This window comes from Vulpes vulpes, chromosome 6 (assembly GCF_048418805.1).
Source record: "Vulpes vulpes isolate BD-2025 chromosome 6, VulVul3, whole genome shotgun sequence".
Classification (NCBI taxonomy): Eukaryota; Metazoa; Chordata; class Mammalia; order Carnivora; family Canidae; genus Vulpes; species Vulpes vulpes.
In genome coordinates this window covers 69,186,703-69,200,040 of record NC_132785.1, presented here as the reverse complement: position 1 = coordinate 69,200,040, position 13,338 = coordinate 69,186,703, and positions in this window count along the sequence as shown.

Genomic DNA, 13,338 nt, shown 5'->3' with positions numbered 1-13,338 from the left:
CTTTTAACATTGAGTTTTTCCTATACACAAAACAGATTTTGTTTGGTTAGTAGTGCAGAAAGATATCTGGTGTTATACTAATACCCTATTTTTTGGTACTTCTCACAGCTACCAATAAATTTGTAAGATGTGGTTCATTTATCTTTTAACCTTAAAAAATACATTATAGTTCTCTTATTTTTTCACAAAGTTACCCTGTAGGTTACATGGGTAATAAATAGTATTATCCCCATTTGGCCAGTGAAAAAGGTGAGGCAGCTTAAAATAACCTGATTTGCCTAAAGTTACTTAACAAAGTTAATATTAAATTTGAGATTTAAATATAGGACTTTTATATCTCAGCATAGCTAGCATCCTATTAAATATGATCTAAATTGTTAACTCAGTAATAGCTTCCATACACTTGATTTTCTTCATACTCTAGTCATTTTAATTATGTGACTGCAGCAGACAAATGCTGAAATAATAAACATTTTATTATTATTGAAAATGTTTTTTGTTCAAATCCATATTGTGTATTCTTAATAGACAGTATTGAAAGTCCATTCATTGTGTTTTTACTTTTTGCTAATCTTTAGTTTTTTTTCCAGCTCTTCTTTTCTAACTTATTCCATGCTGGTCAAGCCCTCAAAGCCCTAAAAAAAGTAGGCAATATTACTCTTACTTAATTGAGGAAGTGATGGCCATGTCATCTTAGTGTATCTCTGCATCTTTATTTGTCCTCTTTTTCTTTTCTTTTAGAGAAAACATTTCTTATTCTATTATAAAATAAAACTTCCAACTGTTCTCTTAATCTCATAGCAGTAGGAAATTTGCTGCTTCAAGTGTCTTCATTCTGCTTTTGAATGCTACCATCCATGAACTGTTTTCCTTCCAAATGCCAAATTCTTATCTATTCTAAAAAATTCCCTCAAACAGGCCTTCTCAAACTACCATCTCATCCATTTTCTTTACTTCTTTGGTCAAAGTTATCAAGTGTAAGCTATTCTCTTGTGTCCTTTTCATATTCACTCTTTCCCTAGTTATTCTTAAGTATTATGGGTCACAGGACCTTTCTAGCTTTTAAAAATTAGGTAAACTAACCTTTGAAAAATGCACTTGATGAAAATATTTTCCATAAATTTTCTGATATTAGATATAATGAAGCTCACCAGAGACCTCATGGATAAGCTGTTTCTAAGTTTTATTCTGCAAAAGAATTACCTAAATGTAAACCATGGTCTTATTCTAGAATTCTGTTGATAGAACTTTGGAGGAGAGCCTTAGAAATTCATGCTTTTTAAATAGATGTCCTTCATGTGGTGGAGCTCCAAAAATTTCACCTCATTTCCTGTCTTCTGTTTATTCAATTAAACACTCACCTAGACTCTTCAACAAACTTTGAGAATTTAGTATTGAAACAAGAAATACTAATATTTTAAATTTCAGACATGTATCTCAAATAATAAGAAATTGATTAATAATGGGGTGGATTTTTTCATTGCCATCACATTTTCAATCCAGTGCCCTGATGTTTCAGTTTCTTTTTAATTCATGTAAGTTCAGTTCAATGAAAGTCTGTTTTAAGCATATCCTTAAAACCAGACACTGGTTGGTCTTTTCTTTCTTTCTTTCTTTCTTTCTTTCTTTCTTTCTTTCTTTCTTTCTTTCTTTCTTTCTTCTTTCTTTCTTTCTTTCTTTCTTTCTTTCTTTCTTTCTTTCTTTCTTTCTTTCTTTTTCTTTCTTTCTTTCTTTCTTTCTTTCTTTCTTTCTTTCTTTCTTTCTTTCGTCTTCTTTCTTCTCTTTCACAAAATATTTTCTCCCCTCTTTTTCTCTCCCCTCTTTTAATGAGAACTCTTAGCATCTACTCTCTTAACAATTTTCATGTATAACATATAGTGATGTTGGCTAAAGTACTCATGTTTTATATTTCATTTTAGTGCTTATTTATCTTACAAATGGAAGTTTGTATCTCTTCACCACCTTTACCTAATTAATTCCCCTTCCTCACACTCCTTGCCTCTGCTAATCACAAAATTGATACCTTTTTCTAAGTTTATTCTTTCCTTTTATTTTTGTAGATTCTGCATATAAGTAAGATCATATTCCATTGCACATGTATACCACATTTTCTTTATTCATCCATCAATGGACACTTAGATTATTTCCATTTCTTGGCTATTATAAATAATGCTGCTATAAACAGAGGGTACAGATATATCCTCAAAATAGTATATTTACATTGTTTGGACAAATACTCATAAGTGAAACTGCTAGATCATATGGCAGTCTTATTTTTAATTTTTTGAGGAACCTCTACTTTTTCCATAGTGACTGTACTAATAGTGCACCTACCAATAGTGCACAAATGTTGTGATTCTTATCTCTTGTCTTTTTTTATAATAGTTATTCTAACAGTTATTGGAGAATATCTTATTGTGTTATTGATTTGGTTTTCCCTAGTGATTGGTGACATAGAGCATCTTTTCTTTCATATAGGTCGTTGGCTGTTCATATATTGTCTTTGGAAACATGTCTATTCAGGTCTATTGCCCATTTTCAATTGGATTATTTCATTACTTTCTTTTGTAATTGACTTGTATTATTTCTTTACATATTTTCGGATATACCTTATCAGATATATGGCTTGTAAATATTTTTTTCTCTTTCTATAGGGTATATTTTCATTTTGTTGATCATTTCTCTTGCAGTGCAGAAGTTATTAGTTCAGTGTAGATCCACTGGCTTATTTTCATTTTGTTGTTATGCTTTAAGTGTCATATACAAAAAAAAAATATAACATTGCCAAGATCCATTACAAAGAGCTTTTTATCACCAAGGTTTTTCATTTTTCATTTTAATTTATTTTATTATTATTTTTTAGAGGGAGGTAGGGGCAGAGGGAGAGGGAAAGAGAAAATCTTAAACAGACTTCATGCATAGTGCAGAGCCCAATGTGGGGCTCGAGCTTATGATCCTTAGATCATGATGTGAACAAGAATCAAGAGCCAGATGCTTAATCCACTGAACCACCCAGGCATGCTTATCATCAAGGCTTTTAAAAGGAATTTTATCATTTGAAGTCTTTCATTTCAGTTTTTAATCATTTTATGTTAAATTTTGTGAATGATATATGATAAAGGTCCAGTTTCATTCTTAAACATGTGAATATTCACTTCTCCCATCACTATTTTTTGAAGAGATTGTCTTTTATTCATTAAATATTCTTGGATCCCTTCTCAAATATTAGTTGACCACCTATTTCTGTTCCATTAATCTATGCCTATTTTTATGCTAGTACAATGCTATTTTGATTTACTATGGTTGATAATATACCTTGAAATTAAGAAGAATGATGCCTCCTGCTTTGTTTTTCTTTCTGAGAATAGCTTTGGTTATTCAGAAATTTTTATGGTTCTATAAAAATTTTAGGATTGTTTCAAGTAGTTCTGTGAAATAAATGAATTGGAGTTATGATAGGGATTACATTGAATCTATAGAGTGCTTTGGGTTATCTGGACATTTTAACAATTAATTTTTTCAATACCTGAGCACAGAATATCTTTCCATGTATTTGGAAATGTCTTCTTCAATTTCTTTCATCAAATCTTTAGCGTACAGGTTATAATGTGAAGGTCTTTTACCTCCTTGGTTAAATTTATTCCTAGGTATTTTATTCTTTTTGACACAACTATGAAATTGTTTTCTTAACTTCTTCATAGTTAATTAGTATATATAAACACAACAAAATTTTTATATTGATTTTTATTCTGAAGTTTTACTGAATCATGTATTCTAATAATATCTTGATGGAGTCTTTAACAGTTTGCATACCTTATTTTTATTACATGTTATTTACAATTACTGACAATTTTAGTTTTTCATTTGATCATTTTGACCATTTTATTTATTTTTATTACCTAATTGCAGTGGCTAGGATTTCCACTACTGTGTTAAATAAAAATGAGGGTAGTGTGTATTCTTGTTTTGTTTCTGTTTTTAGAGGAGAAGCTTGCAGATAATCACTGCTGAGTATGATATTAGCTGTGGGCTTGTCTTATGTGGCCTTTATTATATATTTTTAAAAGATTGCGTTTATTTGAGAGAGAGAGAGAGAGAGAGAGCAGGCGGAGGAGTAGAGGGAGAGGGACCAACAGACTCCAAAATCAGTGTGAGGCCTGATGCAGGGAGGTCAATCCCACAGCTCTAAGATAATGACTTAAGCTGAAATCAAGAGTTGGATGCTTTAACTGACTGAATCACTTCAGTGTCCCCGGCCCTTATTATATTGAGTTATGTTCCCTTGAAACTCATTTTGTTGAGAGCTTTTTATTGCAAATGAATGTTGAATTTTGCAAATGCTTTTTCTGCCACTATTGAGATTATTATGTGATTTTTGCCCTTAATTTTGTTAATATAGTATATTGCATTTATTGATTGGCCCGTGTTGTACCATTCTTATGTCTTTGGAAGAAAGTCCACTTGGTCATGGTATATGATTTTTAGAAAAGATATTGTTGAATTTAGTTTGCTAGTATTTTGTTGAGGATTTTTCATATATATTTGTAAAGGATATGGCTCTATACTTGTATTTGCTTATGGCATCCTTGTCTCATTTTGTTATCAGGGTAAAGCTGAACTCATAAGTTAGAGGTATTTCTCCCTCTTCTACTTTTTGGAAGAGTTTTAGAATTGGTGTTCATTTTCTTGAATGTTTGGTAGAATTCATCAGTGAAGCCATCTGGTCTTGGATTTTTTGTTTTTTGGGGAGGTTTTTGATTACGAATTTGATCTCCTTACTAGTAATTGTTCATATTTTCTATTTTTTTCATGATTTAGTCTTGGTAGGCATCTTTCTAGAAATTTGTCTATTTCTTTAGGTTGTCTAATTTGTTGATGTATAATTGTTAGTCTCATGAGCCTTAGTATTTCTATGATGTCATTTGTAATGTCTCCTCTTTTATTTCTCATATTATTATTTGTTATTTTTTCTTTTTTGCAGCACAAACAGGGGGGGCTGCAGAGGAAGAGGGAGAAGCAGGCTTCCCACTGAGCCTGGGATAATGACCTGAGCCAAAGGCAGGCAATTAACTGACTGAGCCACTCAGGTGCCCCTTATCTTTTTAGCCTTACAAAATGCTACTAATTTTTCTCTGTTAATTTTGTATCCTTTAATCTTAATAAAATCACTGATTAGATCTAAAAGTTTTTCAGTGCAGCTTTTAGATTTTGTTATCCATAAAATTATGTCATCTGCAAATAAAGATAACTTGACTTTTTCCTTTCTAATTATGCCTTTTTTTTTCCTTGCCTGATTGCTCTGGCTATACTTCCAGTACTATTTTGAATAGGAATGTTGAGAATGGGTATCCCTGTTTTGTTCCCAATCCTAGAGAAAAAGCTTTCAAACTTTCACCATTGAATATAATGTTATCTGTGGGCTTGTCATATGGCCTTTATTATCTTAAGTATAATCCTTCTATATTTAATATGGATTAAAAGGATTCTTACCATGAACAGATGCTGAATTTTGTGAGAAATAATATTTTTTACCATTAAGATTATCATCTGATTTTTTTTTTGTTATTAACATGATGTATCATATTGATTAATTTGTGTATATTGAACTACCCTTGCATCCTAGGGGTGAAACTAAATTGATCATGCAAAATTATCTTTCTTTTTTTTTTAAAGATCTTATTTTTATTTATTCATGAGAGATACACAGAGAGAGGCAGAGACACAGGCAGAGGGAGAAGCAGGGTCCATGCAGGGAGCCTGACGTAGGACTCAATCCCGGGACTCCAGAATCATGCCCTGGGCCGAAGGCAGGTGCTTAACCACTGAGCCACCCAGCGATCCCCCAAAATTATTTTTCTAATGGGATGCTGAGTTGAGTTTGTCAATACTTTCTTGAGAATTTTTGCATGTATATTTATTAGGAATGTTGGCTTGTAGTTTTCTTGGCTTTGGTAAAAGGGTAATTGTACCCTTGTAAAATGAATTTGGGAGTATTCCCTCCTCTTTAATTTTTCTTTTTTTTTTTTGAAAAGATTGGAAAGGACTAGTGTTAATTCTCTAAATGCTTGGTAAAATTCACCAATGAAGTCATAGTCCTGGACTTTTCTTTATTGAAATATTTTTTTAATACTGTTTCAACCTCCTTAGTAGTAGCTGGAGTGTTCCAGTTTTTTTTTTTTTTCCTTCCTGATTCAATTTTGGTAAATTACACATTTCTTAGATTTTTTTCCATTGCTTCTAAGTTATCTAGTGTATTGGTATATAATTGTTTATAGCAGCTTCTTATTATCTCGTCTTTCCATAGTATCCTTTGTAACGTCTCTTCTTTTAATTCATAATTTTGTTGCTTTGGATTCTCTCTTTTTTCCTTCATTAGTCTAGCAAAAGGGTTATCAATTTTTTTTTTCTTTTCAAAGAACCAACTCTTAGGTACATTAATCTTTTCTATTGCTTTCCTCTTCTCTATTTCATTCATTTATGCTTTCATCTTTATTATTTTTTTTTCTTCTGTTAAATCTAGGCTCAGCTTGTTCTTTTCTAGTTCCTTCAGGTGTAGAGTTAGGGTTTTGTTTTGTTTGGTTTGTTTTTGTTTGGTTTTTCTACTTCTTAGTGTGGACATTTCCTCTGTTATAGGAACTTTCCTCTTATATGAGGTTTTGCTGTATCTTATTAGTTTGGTATGTTGTGATTTAATTTAATTTAATTTTTTTCAAGATACTTTATTTCTCCTTTAATTTCTTCTTTTGTTTATTGGTCATTTGGGAGAGTGTTGCTTAATTTCTATATTCCTGAATTTTCAGGGTTTTTTCCCTGTTAATAATGATTTCTAGTTTAATACCAAGGTAGTAAGAGGAGATGGTTGATTTTATCTCAAAATTTCTACATTTTCTAAGACATTTTTGCATGTGCATGGCCTAATATATGGTCTGTCCTAGAAAATGTCTCATGTGCACTTGAGTAGAATGTGTATTTTGCTGTTGTGGATCAGAGTGTTCTGTACATGTCTTCTAGATCCATTTGGTCCTTAGTATTGTTCAAATCCACAATTTACTTTCTATTTCTCTGTCTGGATAATCTAAACATTGTTGAGAATGAAGTGTTAAAAGTACCCAACTGTTACTGTACTATTTTTTATTTCTCCTTTTAGCTCTGTTCACTTTTACTTTATATATCTGTGTGTTCCCAGGTTGTGTGTATACATGTTTATATCTTGCTGGATTGACACCTTTATCATTATGTAATGATCTTCTTTGTCTCTTTTTACCATTTTTAGGATAAAGTCTATTTTGTGTGGTATAAGTATAGCTACATTTTTTTATTGTTTTTGTTGCTGTTCATTTTGGATATAATTTGTTTAAAATATATTTTTCTGTCCCTTCACTTTCAGTCTATGTACATGTTTAGAACTTATGTGATTCTTTCATAGGCAGCACATCACTGGGTCTTATTTTTTTTAATCCATTCAGCCTTCTCTCTCTCTTTTTTTTTTATTGGAGACTTTAATCTATCTATGTTTACAGTAATTATGGACAGGCAAGAACTTTCTGTTTTCATTTTGTTGTTTTGGGGGTGTTTTGTAGATTCTTTGTTCCTTGTTTCTTATCTTTTTTAATGTTTTTATATCATTTGGTATCAGTATGTTTTGTTTTTTTAATCATTTATGTATAATTACTATAGGTTTTTCTCTTGTGGTTAGTGTGAAGCTTACATAAAATATCTTCGATAGAATTCCTAAATCTTGCACTTTTACTACTATTCCCCATCACATCTGTCACAATCAGATTCCTAATGGTAAACCCTGAAGAATTCCCCACAATACCCCCAGGGCAAGAGTGGAATAGGAACTCCCAAGAAGTGACTCACAATGCTGGGGACCTTGATGTCCACCCTAAGCTTTCTTTTCCTACAGAAGGAACTGTGGGCTCAGGGGGACCTCTCATTGTGGTACTGCTCTGTCCTAGGGTATTGGCAATGTGATCAGTATGTTGCTGTTCCTCTTACCCTTCTAATGTGGTCTGTCTTGGTCTCTGTGGTGCAGGGAATACTTCAGCCTTGCTCCCATGTTCTAGGATTCTCTCAGTGTTATCCTTTCTATGAATAGTTGTTAACTATTCTGTGACGTAGCATGAAGTTGGGCACAACCTATGCTTGCCATCTGGGTGATATCACCTCTGAGCACTTCTTGAATAATCAACATTTTATATGAATATTGGTAGACTTTCCCTTTAGGACGATTTCCCATTTTCTCTATTTTTGTGAATTTATGTCTGTACTAACTTATATGAAGTATGTATCTAATTTGGAGTACAACTCCCACAGGTTAAGAACTTTGACAAATGAGAAAGTTAAACAATGATTAGGGAAAATGAACATGTACACATAATTTTTGCCAACTCTCAAAATCTATAAACATAGAGGAAATAAAACACTTACTAAATTTCACTTGAGCAAATTTACCATTTTGTGTATATGATACTGAATGGTATGATGCGTGGGATTCATGGGATGAGAAAAATATGAACAATTAATTTCATAGATTCATTTAAAAATCACTATATTGGGATGCCTGAGTGGCTCAGTGGTTGAGCGTCTGCTTTTGGCTCAGGGTATGATCCTGGAGTCCCAGGATTGAGTCCCACATCATGCTCCCCATGGGGAGCCTGCTTCTCCCTCTGCCTATATCTCTGCTTCTCTCTGTCTCTTTATGAATAAATGAATAAAATCTTTTAAAAAATAAAAAATAAAAATCATTATATTAAGATAAAGGAGAAAGATAAGTATATGCATTAATAATGTCTGGAAGAGACTGGCCCATTTCATTGTTTAAAAATATAGTAATTATAGAAAAACAAATACACTTAATACTGATCTTTCTGGTACAGCCACTAGGAGAAAAGAAGTAGGGCAAAATGACTATAACTAAACAAATCTCTGGGAGTAAAATGTTTGTAAAGCTTATTGAAACCTTCCACTGCAACAGAAATTATGTGCATTTTATAAATAATCAGTAAAGTCCATTTTGGCAGGAAGAGCTAAAACAATTTGGTGACTTGGTCTTCTTTTGAATTGGTCATTAAATGAATTGGTCATTTGGCTAACTCTGTCTTTCTGCCAGAAAAGTGTCCTTCAACAAAATGGCTTTCAGAGAATTATTCTGCCATTTTTATCAGCTATCCTCTGTTTAATCTCTTGCTCATCTAATTTATTCTGCTCATTATTGCCACTCTGCATTAAAAATCAGCTGACCACTATCCATGTAATTCTCTTAAATGACATCCGAAGTCCTGTAGAATATAGACTCATTCCTACCATCCAATCACAGCTTTGCACACAGTCTGCTATGCCACTTCAGATCTTGCAGTATGTCCATGTGAGGCAGTGCATTTTTGTCATGTTGCTTTCTAGCCTGGAAAGACACTGTTCATCTTTCTTCATATCAACTGTTCATCTAGTCCAGTCCAGTTGCTCTGTTAAGTGAATTTTTCTCCAGTCTTCATATTTAATCCAAATATAAGTTTCTACTGTATCTATAGGCTTTAAAAATATATACATACCACATGCAGCATTTGAGAGGAAGATAGAACCAAGAGATTAAGACTGTTTTTGTAAGGCCCCAAAGAATGACAGTGCTTGGATAAGACTATCACAGCCTAAGCTTTCTCAAAAGATTCATTGAGCTGTTATCCTAGAAATAAGACTTTGATTTTTTTTATCTATAAGTAACCTGACTACAAATCACTGTTTAACATTAAATGAGTTCACAAGCAACTTATGCTTACCAAACCAGATGTCATTTTTTTCATTAGAAAATAAAGATTTGGTTTAAAAACATGGGTCATCATTTAGCATTCAGGATTGGGCACACCTTCCTAGGAGAAGGTCTATTACAGTTTTGCTACATGAAGGCAGGAACTGTGTGTAATATTCTCCAGATGACCCAGAGTTTAGCACAATGCCTTGCATATAGCAAGTGCTCAGAACTATTTGTTGAATGAATTAATGAATAAAATAATTAAAATGATCATTACTATTAATGCTTGCAAATCACAATCCAATTTATTGCCACTTGTAGTGACTAGAAGTTTGAGAATAAAAGGATTGAAAGTTCATTGGGATCACCATATTTGCCTTATTCCTCTTCTTTCACTTCTTTTTCATCTTCAGCTTTGATTTATTTGAAGACTTGGAGATAGAATGGTTAATAAAAGAGTTATAAATTTCTGCCCTCAAATAACATATTTTATTAAGGGAAAAACACTAAAAATACATAATAATACTACAAAGAAAAATAAAGCAGAGAAGGGGTATAGATACTGTGAGATACTGTTTTTAAAATTGTCATCAAGAAAGGTAAATGATAGATAAAGTGACATTTATAAGTTCTGAAGAATAATGCAAGAAACCATGTAGGATATTTGGGGGAATCTCACTCAGGCAGAGAGAGCAGTAAGGGAAAAGGAAGATGCTTACTGTTGTGAAGGAGAAGCAGTTCTGTTTGAAGCTGATCGATAAACATGAAATAGTAGAAGATGAGACCAAAGAAGGTAGGGTGCTCAAATATGTAAGTGCTTGTAAGCCATCATAAGGATTTGGGATTTTGCAGTTGAAAGTCCACTGGAAAATTTTCAGGAGCAATGTGACAGAAATCCACCTTATGCATTAGAAGCATTACATGTATTGAGAATGGAATATATATGAGTTGTGGAGCAAAGGCTGAAGCAAAGAGACTAGTTATTATTGCAATAACTTAAGACAGAGGTGATAGTATAGTGGGGGTAGGGAGATGTGGGTTGTATTCTAGACAGTTTGAAACAGAATTTGCTGATATATTAGATGTCTTTCTTGAAAATATGAAAAAAGTCAAGGACAGGACTAGGTTTGTGAAATAACTCAGGAGGGTTGCCATTTGCTGAGATAGTGGAAATTGTGGGGTGGGGAAGCAAAATTTTGAGAAGAGCAAGTTTTGGGGGATAGATCAAAAGTTTATTTTTGGACACATTGAAGTACCTATGTGAGTTACCTATTAAGCATCTAATTGATGATTTTATCTATGACTCTGATGATCAGAAGAGAGACCTAGACCAGAGATAAAATTTGGGAGTAATTCTCAAATATGTAATATATATACACACATATATACACATATATATGTGTATATATACATGCATATGTATACATATATATGTGTGTATATATACATATATATGTATGCATATATGTATATATATAAAGTATGAGTGGAGAAGAGAAAGACCAAAGAATTAGCCCTTAAGGTAAGCCAATATTTAAAGCTGAGGAGATGAGAAGTAACAGAGACTGAGAAAAAGACACAAATAAAAGAGCTGTTTCATGAAGGAGAGAATTAATTGTCAGTTACTACTAATAGGTAACTTAAGATGTGATTAAGAATTAACCATTGGATTTAGCAAAGTTTTGTAGAGTGAGAAGAGTTGCATTCTGATTAGAATGAGTATACCAGAGAGTGCAGAAATTGGAAAAAAAAACCAAGTGCAGACGATTCTCATGATTGAAAAATTTGAATTGCAATGCTCAAGTGCTAATCAATGGATCAATATTCCACATATATGTTTGGACTTTCCTCTAGAAGAATGCAGTCAGCTTTTTAATGAGAAATTAATATTCTCAGTGAAATGGAACATCAATCAAAGTTAGTGGAAAGAGAACCATTTACAGCACAGAAAAAAGTACTTGACTCTTAATTTCAAATACATCTGGATGATATCACCTATGTGACTCTGGAAGTTAATTCAAATTTCAGAATTTACTTCATTCAACTCTGTCATGAGCTTAGTATAGCATGCAGCGTGTAACTGGCATTTAAACAGCTATTAATATAGTTTTTTTGTTTTTCTAACCATGCTAGTTTTCTTTGGTTATCTTTTCGTTCTTTGTGGTGTCTTACCTATGACATTCTTCTATTGATTATACTAGTTAGCAAAAATGTAAATTTGTTCATTTGAGCTCTATCCATCAATTTTATCAAGCTAGAGAATCAATGGAAGGAAGTCTTCCTGATTCTGTATATCAGGTTGCTAGTGATAATAAGTTAGCTTTTATTTCTTAGCGATTCAGCTTTCCCTTCTCTAGGGTTCTTGAAACTGCGTATGTTTAGAGTCATCATGTTTTCCTTCCTTCCTTCCTTCCTTCCTTCCTTCCTTCCTTCCTCCCTTCCTTCCTTCCTTCCTTCCTTCCTTCCTTCTTTTCTTCTGTATCTTTCTTTCCTTACATAGTAGCACCAAACCCAGAGTCTCTGTATTTCTTTCTTTCTTCACAGTATTCTATCTACATTTTTTCTCAGTAGGAGTTGACACTCGAGGACAGCTTCCCCTATTAGGACCTTAAAATAATGAGCCTCTGGCTTGCAGTGCTCTCTAGTATTTGAATATAATTGGCAATTGGCTGAATTTATTCATTAACAACTTGTTTATTTATTCCTGATATATATAATACATAATATATGTATAATACACATATGCACATACACATGCATTCATTTTGTTTTTTTTTCAATAGAAAATTTTTTCAGAGGGTCCCACGTGTCGCACATCACACTCTGGGCTGTATAGCTGAGGATCTGGATTATGGGAGAGTTGTGTGGCTATTTTTCTGAACTGGTCATCTTTGCCCAGAGGAGCTGAGATGGACAAATGCCCATCAAAGAAATTTTCTCCTAAAGTGGATAGAATAGAAGGGCTCTTCAGTTTTGGCTTAGTTTAGGGCCTGGGGAGTTGGACAATAAGTGGATTGGGGGGTACTTTTATCAGGCTTGTGGATCTTTTGTCATGGTTTATTTCCATTGCCTCACCAAAACCACTAATGGTCCTTTTAAATATCAAGATTCTTTGAGTTTTGATGATACGTTATATGGTCAATATATAAATGGGTCAATCTGTAAATTTGGGTCTTTTGGTCTCCTGTACCAGCAATCCTGTTTTTACCCTCTTTTAGAATTTGATAATCTCATTCATTCTATTTCTTCCCTTATTTCCTCTTACTGTTATTCCCTCCCCCTTTTTCCCTATTCCCACTGTCCAATGTCCACCCAACAAACAAAAAACTGTTTTAATCCTGAGATATTTTGGAGGCATTGTCAGAATCTTCATTTTATCATGCAGATATATTCTACAGTTTGTGAGAAAAAATTTCACTTTAAAAATAATTTTCTCATATTTTTAATACATCTTAATTTTAATTCATTTGATAATAGGCACTTGAAAATCTTAAAGCATTGCTTGGGGTTAACCTTAACTTTTTGTCAGACCTCAAATCTTTTTTTTCATTTTTAATAATTTTTATAAAATGTTTCCACTTGTAAAA